Source organism: Macrobrachium rosenbergii, chromosome 41 (assembly GCF_040412425.1).
Source record: "Macrobrachium rosenbergii isolate ZJJX-2024 chromosome 41, ASM4041242v1, whole genome shotgun sequence".
Lineage (NCBI taxonomy): Eukaryota > Metazoa > Arthropoda > Malacostraca > Decapoda > Palaemonidae > Macrobrachium > Macrobrachium rosenbergii.
The window spans coordinates 7,834,397-7,844,396 of NC_089781.1; the positions used below are offsets into that span (position 1 = coordinate 7,834,397).

Sequence of the window (10,000 nt, forward strand, 5' to 3'; positions counted from 1 at the left end):
TGTAGTCTCGACCGGCTGCCCTGCCTGTCAGCGCTTAGACCCCGGTAGCGTATGTACATGTATTGTACCAGTCACTTAATCTTTCAGGTAATTCCGTGATACATGAAGTCTTAATCTTTCAAAACCTGTTCGACGTTGCAGGTTCACAGGGACACGACTGTAACTATGAAGTCAAATTGTTCTAGATACACATTACGCTTACACTTGGTAAAAGACATATATCGTGTTTAGACTTTGCGAATAATCTTATCATGAAATTTTTTCTCCATGTGTTTTTCGCTTCCTTCGGGAAGATGCTGTGGAACTGAAAATTAAAGTTTTGTGTGTGCAAGTTTATAGCTTTGCTTTCAGGTTGATTTGGGGTTTAAAGTTATATATTTTGATTGCTTGTACTGTATTCGTATCCATCTCTTGACTTTGACCGTGAAGTATTTCGACGGCTTCGAATGCAAATCATCCAAATTTGAAACTGTTGGGCCGTGACCGGAGAGCGCAGTTCCCAGTTCCCATGGAAACAAATGTCCCAAGAGTTATCTGTGACCTATCAAAACGGAAAAGAAGTATGTGGTCCAGCAATATCCATTATATGGAATGCTGACATTTTTTTTGCTGGTATACTTGCGTGGCTGGATCTGGAGATTTCCATATTTCCAGTTTATTTTAATCATTGATAATGATATAGGTCAGAATGGTAGAAAAAATGCGTAGATTACTTAGAAATATTGTTGTCTCCTTCCGTTTCTTTTATCGTACCTTTCTTCGCCAGATACGAAGGATAATAATGCAAAGAGTGTAGTTACCAAAAGGGTTTCGGTATTTCTGAAATGTTCTTTGATTATTTGCATTGCTTTTTTACTGCAGTTTTTATTTAGAGAAATTCTTTATTGCTTGTTGGTGGCGTTACCACGGAGCTTATTAATACAAAACGTGTTAAGTCTGTAGACTCTCTCTCTCTCTCTCTCTCTCTCTCTTTGTGTGTGTGTTAAATGTGCTTTTGATTAACATTTACCTTGCCATATGGTGTGCCCTGTCAGGGTTAATGCCGACGAAGTTACTGGGCAAGCGTCTGCTAAGCAAAAATCGTAAACAAAGTGATTCAGTTATCGTTCTTATTTTACGTGACGAAGAGTAAGATTGGTATTTGAAGGTCATTGAGAATATTTTCTCAAAGGACCCCGTGCAAGCAGGCAATGATGCATTAGTTCACACGAGCTTAAAAAAAATAGTAATAATAAAGCGTCTGCTGCTCTCGCAACACCCTTACCGAGCTACGGAATCGTTCGAGCTCGGCTGTGCAACTTATCCCGCTAGTGGTCGGTTGAAGGGCCACCTGTCATACTAACCACCCCCCACCCCACCCCCCGCCCCATCCGTCCCTGGTCGAGGCTGTGGCGGAGTTCGGTAGCTCTGCGCGCTCGTTTTCCTCTTCCTTCACACTCACAAACTTAAGCAGTCGCCCTTTGGCACTGATGCTGTTAGGACTGTTTGTCGTTCTCGCTACCTGCCTCGCCGTGGCACAGGTCACGTAGCCAGCGTTGCTTGTATCCTTCCGTGCTTGCTACTTCTCCGTTAGGGTAGCAACAGCGTAATTGCATGGTGTCCTCTCAGCGTCATTCCCTTCCGGGCCTCGCGTTTGTTGCCGGAAGGACGGGGAAGAGAGCACCAGCAGGTTAGAGGAGGAAGCGAGATCCCCTCCGAAACCGTACGACGAAGGCGCCGTAGGAGGCCCTTCGTGCCGTTTTGTCTCTCCAGCGACGTAAGTTCATGATGATTTTGCTCTTTGTCGTCTAGTTTTTGCGTTGTCCCTCTTTTTTCCTCTTTCATCTTGGCTTCTTTTTGTATGTGTGTATTTTTTATTAGTTATTCGATTTTAGCCTAGTCATTGGAAATTGCAGTTGAGGCTAAAAATAATATTTGCTTTACAAGGAACTTATATAGTCAGACTCAAGGCCAATAATATAATAAACATAATATTCGAATATGTCGAGAGTATTTTTCGGCGTCACATATAAATTATCTCTCGATATTGAGGAACTTGGTCCCTCTATCGCAGCCTGTTTCAGTTCGTATACTTTCAGGTGGTTTTCTTTTTCTCACATAACATGTTGTCAACTTAAAGCCACAGTGCTCATCGATAATCTCTCTCTCTCTCTCTCTCTCTCTCTCTCTCTCTCTCTCTCTCTCTCTCTCTCTCTCTCACTTATTTTGGTGAAGCGGAAGAGAGAATCGACACGAGGTGGTGTCCCCAGTGAACTCGCCGCGTTATTTTCACCGTAGAATATTTTTAGCCTTAGGGTGGTAACTGAGGTGCCCAAGAAATTCCTTAAAGACATTACACACTGCTCTGCGAACATGAACCAACCACATATGTGATGATTTCTCTTTTTTCTTAATTCATTGCCAAAACGAGAATCCCACAACTGCATATGTGGTTATTTCTTTTCATTCTTAATTCGTTACCAAGAAGAGAATTCCACAACAATATAAGTGAGTGTTTCTCTTCATTCTTAAAGCTTTACCAAATCAGGAATCCCATGACATATGTGGTTAATTCTGTTAATTTGCAATACATTACCAAGACGAGAATCTCGCAACATATGTGATTTATTTCTTTTCATCTGTAATACATTACCAAGACGAGCCTCCCGCAGCAAGTTTCTGTTAATTTGCAACACATAACCAGAAGGAGACTCCCACAACAACATATGTGGTTATTCTGCTAATCTGTATTACGTAAACAAGACGAGAATCCCCCAGCAACGTATGTGAATGTCTCTTCGTTTGTAATACGTTACCAAGAAGAGAATCCCACAGGGATAAAATGTTACTATACATATTCAGAGATCTTCAAAGCTTGTAACACAGTAATCTTGCATTAGCTAGACTCTATAACGAATCCAGCTCTATAATTATCAAGAAGGGCGGCGAAGGGGGGTGGGGGGCGGGGGGATTTGTGTAGGACGGCCGAAAGAATCAATGCAAAAGTGAGCGACGTTTACCCCAACCTCCGGGCTCGTCACGCCCCCGAAAGCCGGCTTCCTATTGGCTGCCTTTCATGTTTGTCTATGTTGGCACCTTCCGTCTTTCCCTCCCGTTGTCTGGGCCATATCTACTAACCCCGTCAAGTAAATGGGTTACGTTTTGGTTGTTGTTTGTGCGAAGTCGCCTTGTCCTCGTCTCTCGTGTCTTGATTTGTTTTGTTGAAAACAGTAAGCACTTTATATTTCTCTCTCTCTCTCTCTCTCTCTCTCAGAACCTGTCTTGGAGTGACCTTGAGTGGTCAGATGGTCAAAGTATTTGACCATTTCTTGACCTCTCTTTCTCTCTCTCTCTTTCTCTTGTCAAGTATCTGTTTTTACTTTTCTTCAGTATATCTTATTACTTTTCTTCAGCCAAATTTATAAGTAACTAGAACTAGAACCTTCATACACGCAACAATTCGGAAGTATGGAAAATGATTTCAATCTTTTCTCTTACAGTATCACAAAAACTTTGTTTCTGTATCGATTAAAAACTCGGTTTTAGATAACATAAAAAGCCGGGAGAAAGTGGAGAGGGGGAAGAGGGAAACGGGTTGTGATGAATTGGATTACCAACACTCTCTCTCTCTCTCTCTCTCTCTCTCTCTCTCTCTCTCTCTCTCTCTCTCTCTCTCTTTTGACATCCTTATAGTTCTTTAAAGCTTGAACCAAATGGATTCGTAAGTGTTAGTGAAGTGTGCTCTGTGTAGAACTGCGTTGTTTGCCCAGTGGAAATCGTAGGCTATTTCCCTGTCCTACCGAGGGGAAGCTGGGAAGCGAATTAAAGAGGACCTATTATCTGTATAACTGCGTCATATGTTTCCCGTGTCTTTTCGGCGAGCTGTTGTTTCTAAATATGTATGGTTTCTTACGCTTTAATTACATCTACTTGTGATATATTCATTGTATTTTGCCACATGTGTAAAATTCTTTTTTTATATTCATTCCTATTTTTAACTATTAGTCCACTGTTTTCTCCTGGCGTGATTAAGTCTTACCCAGCATCAGGAATAGACAGAATTTTTGGAAAAAATGATTCCGCGTTATGTAACGCAGCAAGGCGAGGTGGAGAGTGTGCTTCGAATTGATAAACATAATTTCCTGACAAAAACAAGACGAAGAGCTTACTTCTTAACATGACACTGGACATCTTTGCAGTCTTTCAGCGACACCTTTATCCAGTTGCGCATTCTTTTTTTTTTTCTTTCTTTTTTTTACGTACTTCTTCTGGAGTAGCACCTCCTCTTGTCAGCTTCACGATGAGTTTCAAGTTTACTTCGAGTGGTATTAAGTGCCCATAGCTAGTCAAAAGCGCTGTATCGATAAGCTGATAGTGGCGGCTTGTTTTAGCAATGAGTGGAAAGCAACGATTGTATGTTAAGTGAGTTTGTGCTATACATCTGTCCGAGAGTTCTTCAGAGGACGGCATTTTAATTTTCCTTTGTTGATAATAGTTATTTTTGGTGTTGTTGTTGTTGGTGGTGGTGATAGTGTGCAGACATTTAAATAAAACAAAACATGGAGGCCGATAGGTTGCAAAGCAAGCTTCCTCTGTAAAACACACACACACATATATATATATATATATATATATATACACATATATATATATATATATATATATATATATATATATATATATATATATATATATTTATACATATATACATATATATATATATATATACATACACATAACATCAGTGCACCTCATAACGTCAGTGCAATGTAGGCAATTAGGCATTAAGGGACTTTGCAGCGTTCCTTCGGCCCCTAGCTGCACCTGCCTTCATTCCTTTTACTGTACCTCCGTTCATATTCTCTTTCTTCCGTCTTACTGTCCACCCTCTCCTAACAGTTGATTCATAGGGTAACTGCGAAGTTTTCCTCCTGTTACACCTTTCAAACTTTTACTGTCAATTTCCGTTTCAGCGCTGAATGGCCTTAGTGGCCCCAGTACTTGGCATGTATGCCTAAAATCTATAAATCAATCAGTCAGTCAATATATATATATATATATATATATATATATATATATATATATATATATATATATATATATATATATGCATAATATGTTACAGTTGGAGAAAAGCAGTGCCAAGAGTAGGAACGTATTTTACAATTCGGTTAAAAATAATGAGTGAAAAACAATAGAAAATAACTGTAAAAAATTTACGTTTCATTCCTATGATATATCTGTTGTATGAAAGCTTCATATGGTTTGCCAGTGACCTTTAGGTTTGTTACTCCGGAATGCTCTTTCAGTAATAATAATAATAATAATAATAATAATAATAACAGCATGTAGATTTAGGGCACAGGTACATTTAAAAGATGAATTAGAATTTTCGCTTCTTGTAAAGTTTGGATGACAATATGTTGGTGACAGGATGTATGGCTGAGCTGATGAATTTGTTAGGTGAAAAGAGTTGAATGCTGACCATTCCCCTGTTTTTTTTTTCTCTCTCTCTCTCTCATCTCTCCTCTCTCTCTTTCTTCTTCTTCTCTCTCTCTCTCTCTCTGGACCTAACTCCTGTCAAGGAAAATGGGTGTTTATATATATATATATTTATATATATATATATATATATATATATATATATATATATATATATATATATATATATATATATATAATATACAATATTTATATATATATATATATTATATATATAATATATATATATATATATATATATATATATATATATATAGAGAGAGAGAGAGAGAGAGAGAGAGAGAGAGAGAGAGAGAGAGAGAGAGAGAGAGACGTCTTGTTGGCTCAAGGTGATATCCCTGTTTTCCATTTACTCACGAAAAAAAAACCCGATCGAAGACCAGATTTCCCCAGACCGTGGTAAACATTACGTCATCTTTCGGTTCACATGGTCGTGTTATTTTTAGGGGCAGGTTATAAAATTTGAAAGGGTCTTGCTAGAGGGAGTATCTTGCTTGTATGATGCGTCATATCTGAATCAGTGCCATGTATTTTACCTTCCTCTTATGCAATGATCTAGTTGTCAGCAGTTCTCCTTCTTAAGAGAATTCAGTATATCCACACTTCTAAGTATTTTTCAGTCAACATTGAGCCGTTTATCTATGTAAATACCTTTCAGCACTGAATCGTGGATGAACAAACTGTGCAGACTTCCGTATCGTCAGCCGTTTTTTACATTTACTCAAAAGGCTTATTAGCAGCTCGTCGAACCCCCTTACAGACATTGTAACCGTCTCCCTAGGTTTCATGAGTTTTTGTGCTTCCTGGATATTACTGCACTTTCTGTCTTTCACCTCTTTCAGTCCATCTATCCGACACTTTCTCGGTCATATTCTCTCTCCTAGTACTTTCGAATTGCACTTTTCTCCAACCTATCGTCCGTCATTCTTTCTACATGACCAAACCATCTAAAAAATACTCGTTATTCAGCCTTGCTCGTACGTTAGCGTTTTTACATTACGGCTGTGTCGCCACAGTTTTCATCCTTTTTATTATGGGTATATATATATATTATATATACAGATAGAGAGAGATATATAGATGTTTGTATATACGAAATATGATGCATACATGTAGATCTATTCATTGCACCTGTTAGAAACACTTACCTTGTTTCCCAGGAAAGCTTCAACTCTTATAATTAGGGTGAACAGCTGTTGTAAACAGCTGCATCGCCATTGTCACAATCACCGGCTTTTGAAATATTGGTTTTGTTTTTTATTCATACCGTGATGAAAGCCATTAAAGTATTCGACTCGTTGAAATTTGTCCTTGCTTACAACGAGAATGATAAACAGTTTTTCAAGTACACATTTTATTATACAGTATATAGTTGGTTTTTTTATATATATATATATAAATATATATAAATTTATATATACATATAGAATATAAATAGTTTTTGTGTGTACACATTTTATTGTGTGTGTGTGTGTGTGTGTGTGTGTGTGTGTGTATGTTGTGTGTGTGTGTGATCATATGCACGTCTGACATGTTTGTGTGAAAGATAGTTGGACTACCAATGATGTGCTCTAATTTAATTTTGGCAACCGTACAGAAGATTGCGAGAGAATTTCCCTAACCAAATGGTTATGAATTGGCGTTTGGCATACTGCCCGATTCATTGTATATAACCAGCGAAAGTATCTAGATATGCAGAAAATGTGTAGATTGTTTTCTTCCATAAAGTTCCATTACATAATTGTCCTTTGCAAGTATGACTCCGTCGCTGAAAGAGCCAGTCAGAGGACTTTTATGCGATCCTTTCCCTTTTGTACCAAGATAGAATGCGAAGTAGTTGTTGCTGCTTCTTGTGATGATAAATTAGTGATATTCGATATGAATAGAAGTGAAAGTATAACTAACCTTACTTCTCATGTACATTATCGAAACATTTTTGAGTCGCAAACTTGATTCATCAGAATACATTGTTGATCATTGTAGATTTTTTTTTATATAAACAACACCCTTTGCATTCTTTTGCTCATTTTTCTGAAGCAACCACCATTCAGGGAAAGGGTCCATGGATCGCGGCAAAGGTAAATGTATTCATTTTCTTTTCATCTGTTATATTAAAAAAATTTAATAATAAACTGTTCATTTACTTTTATGAACACCTTTAATGAATTTGCTGTGGTAAAGTTGTCATTTCATTATTGCTATTTTTTACTGTGCGTTCTATGGGGGCAACATTTACACATTACAAGTGTTTGCTCGAGGGGGATGTGAAATCCAGTTTATCTCTAGGTGAATAAAGACGCTATGTTGTATAATGAGCAGATCCTCAACTTTTTAAGCGGTGTCTACTGTAGATGCGTTGCATTGAACTGGTCTCGTCACAAGGTTAGGATTCTCTCTCTCTCTCTCTCTCTCTCTCTCTCTCTCTCTCTCTCTCTCTCTCTCTCTCTCTCTCTCAGGATATAAACACAGCATATTTTCGTATGATTTTGCTGATTTTGTTCTATGGTGGCACGGCAAATGTATTACTTTAAGAACCTCGTTTATTATGTAGTTTTGAACGTCTTTCAAAGTTTACTGAAAAATAGGTACAGTTGGTTGTGTTAAAGCTTCACTTGCGCGTGTCTAGGCTTTAAGGTTACCTTGTAATAAGGAGGTGAAAGTGGATTAGGTTTTGGTCACTTGACATTTCCTTCCTTCTTTTCTTGTTATTACAGTTGATAAGATGTCTGAAAGACTTTGCTCATTGCATATCGATTCTTATTGTAGGGTCGAAACTCTTTTTATGACGACGAAATGTAAAAGTGAAAGTTTTGTATGCACGAGATTTACTTGATCCACACCATTTCATTATATTAACTGGTGATGAGCTCTCTCTCTCTCTCTCTCTCTCTCTCTCTCTCTCTCTCTCTCTCTCTCTCTCTGATTGTTAACGACCATCGTTGTTGTGACAAGGTTTTCTCTCTCTCTCTTTCTCTCTCTTGATTGTCAACGACCATTGTTGTTTTGACAAGGCTCTCTCTCTCTCTCTCTCTCTCTCTCTGCTCTTCCATAATTGGCATCGCCCTGACAATGCCCGTTATCATGGCCTATTTTCTTACTGGCTTAATGTTTGAGAGAGAGAGAGAGAGAGCTTATCAGTAGTCAGTAGTAAACTATGATTCCCATATTCTGAACATCTGTGATAAACAGAAGAACATCTACCCTTGTGAACGTATTAACAAAGGCAGGGTCGTCATAACAGCATCATAGGCCCAATGATAGAATTTAAACGATTAATAAAACTATGCTTTCGGATTTGTGTACATTCAATTAAATTTTATTTTTTTTAATCAGTGTTTAAACAAGAAATGCACATTCTGTTAAGTGGTTCAAGAGCCCTCTCATGAACAATATGGCAGCGTGGTCCCCCTGGAATCCTTGGGCCCCAGGCCCAGAAGGCCAGTGCATTAAGGGTCAAGTTTCGTCTTTGAGGAAATGGAAATGAGCAGTCCTTCATTCATAAGCCGAAATACAACCCTTCGTGTCTTCATGACCTACATCTTGAAAGGTATTCGCAGTCTGCTTCCTTGACGCGTTGCAGCCCCAGCCATCCTCGTCTACTGTTCACGATTGTCTTCCCCTAGACCTTGGTCTTCTCAACGATTTACTATCCTGCGTTACGCTGTTAACAGCTTCAGTTTCAGGAAGTGGTGTGATGACTTCAAGTAAAATAGAAAATGTTCGAGCCTCAGCATCCGAAGTGTGCAATCCAATATCAGATATGAAGTGACACTTAAGAGAATTTAGAAATTGGGTCCCATGAATGTTTCAACTTATTCCATTCCTTGTACTGTATACCTCCCATTCATACAGTATTCTCTCTCTTCCATCGTACTTTCCATCCTCTCCTAACAATTGTTTCATAGTGCAACCTCGAGGTTTCCCTCCTGTTACACCTTGATAACATCCTTTACTTTCAATTTTCCTTTCAGCGCTAAATGGCCTCATAGGCCTAAATCTTATATTCAGGTTCCAATGAATGTTTTAAGAAGACGTTAAAATCACTCATACTTAGTGACTGTCACACCAACGGAAATGGAGGTTAGTGACGACTACAGATAGGCTAACATGTGTGGCCTTTTGAGGAGTGGCCTTGACAACGTCTATTTTGACGGAGTGAGGCCAAGACTCAAGAACGTAACCGGTAACCAGTAGAACAAAGCAACATGAATATTTTTTTAATAACACGTAACGGTTCAGGTGCAATATTTATACATAACGGTAAAGTATTTATGGTATGAACATGGTAGATTGTAATGAAGTTGTATATAGAAGAGGTCCAGTTAAAAGATAAAGAACCGTGTATTATTAAAAAGATTTACTGTAAATATCCGGGGTTGATGTAGAGCAAATGAAATATTGATGAGGAGTTTTGTTAACCAAGCCGTTTATTAGGTACAACATTGTTTGAAAGTCTTACCACGAAGTCTTTTTGTCACATTTCCGACTTTTATTGCAACTGAACCATGATGAGGCGTAA

At 38.4% G+C, this 10,000-nt stretch overlaps 1 protein-coding gene across 5 annotated transcripts in view; it reads left to right on the forward strand.

The window, feature by feature from the left end:
* Nucleotides 1–10,000, forward strand: part of DPCoAC (dephosphocoenzyme A carrier) — an 86,627-nt gene that overhangs the window by 44,601 nt on the left and 32,026 nt on the right. The window contains exon 1 of one of the 5 annotated variants that reach the window (XM_067083839.1): nt 1,439–1,756. The exons of the other annotated variants lie outside the window; for them this stretch is intronic. The gene's annotated coding sequence lies outside the window, so the exon portion shown is untranslated. Of the gene's footprint in view, nt 1–1,438; nt 1,757–10,000 lie in introns of those variants that run through there. 5 annotated transcript variants of the gene reach the window in all.